The 1,053-nt window shown below is 42.5% G+C and overlaps 1 pseudogene; it reads right to left on the reverse strand.

The window, feature by feature from the left end:
- Window positions 1-267: 267 nt before the first annotated feature.
- LOC141570376 (large ribosomal subunit protein eL15-like) lies at window positions 268-845 on the reverse strand (annotated as a pseudogene).
- Between the last annotated feature and the right edge of the window lie 208 nt (window positions 846-1,053).

The raw sequence follows: 1,053 nt of genomic DNA on the forward strand, positions 1-1,053 counted from the left end.
TAAAGTCTATTTTGTCTGGTATAGGTATTGCTACCCCAGCTTTTTTTTCTTCCCATTTTCATGAAATATCTTCTTCCCATCACTTTACTTTCAGTCTCTGTGTGTCTTTTGACCTGAAGTGAGTCTTTTGTAGGCAGCATATGTAAGGGTCTTGTTTTCTTATCCATTCAGCCAACCAATGTCTTTTTTTTTTTTTTTTGACTATTCTAAATTGTTTATTAGGTAAGAATTTTACAAACATTACTTATATTAGCAGTAATGGTGGAGCTAGATAGTATTGCACCTTCTCCAAGCGGCACCACGAGAACCACCAGTAGTATGGTGGAACCCTTTCCAAGGCCACGGCTCTTGAGGCCTGCAGATGTCAGCCTCACATCTCCCTGTGCTTGTGGACTGGTTTGGTGATCCACTGGGTATCAGGATTCCATTTGATAGCTTTATGGAAAGGATCACCTCAAAGAATTTGTACATGGAATCCTCATCAACCCAGTAAGAATTCAGGACTCTCAGAGCCCCACAGTGGTGTCCAGCTCACTCCTTGGCAATAGACTGAAGGCTTCGAGAAAACTTTAGCTGGTTAACACAATGATGGACAGGCTTGCCATAGGTCTCACCTTTAGGAAGCGGGTGTTTGCAGCTACCACAGCACACAAGAATTTGACATATGACATAACCTTGCTTGGCTTTGTATCCCAGCCTGCATGCGTATTGTTCCAGGTGGGGTAGGGGTCCCTGTGGAGCGCAGAGAGCTGGTGGTACTGACAGCAGTGCCTCCTGAGTAGAAAGTATGTTACATTGGATGGCTTCTTCCTCCATAGCTCCTCGATGTACTTGTAAGGGCCCATCTTGGCTTACCTGATGGCTGCAACCAGACACAAAGGGTTACCCTATGTCTTTTGATTGAAGCATTTAATCCATTTACACTGAAAGTAATTATTGGTAGATATGCACTTACTGCCATTTTATCTTTCATATTTTTTATCTTTTTTTCTTCTTCTCCTTAAAGAAGACCCTTTAACATTTCTTGTGATGCTGGTTTGGTGGTGATGAACT

The sequence above is a fragment of the Rhinolophus sinicus genome, linkage group LG03 (genome assembly GCF_036562045.2).
Source record: "Rhinolophus sinicus isolate RSC01 linkage group LG03, ASM3656204v1, whole genome shotgun sequence".
NCBI classification, from domain to species: Eukaryota; Metazoa; Chordata; class Mammalia; order Chiroptera; family Rhinolophidae; genus Rhinolophus; species Rhinolophus sinicus.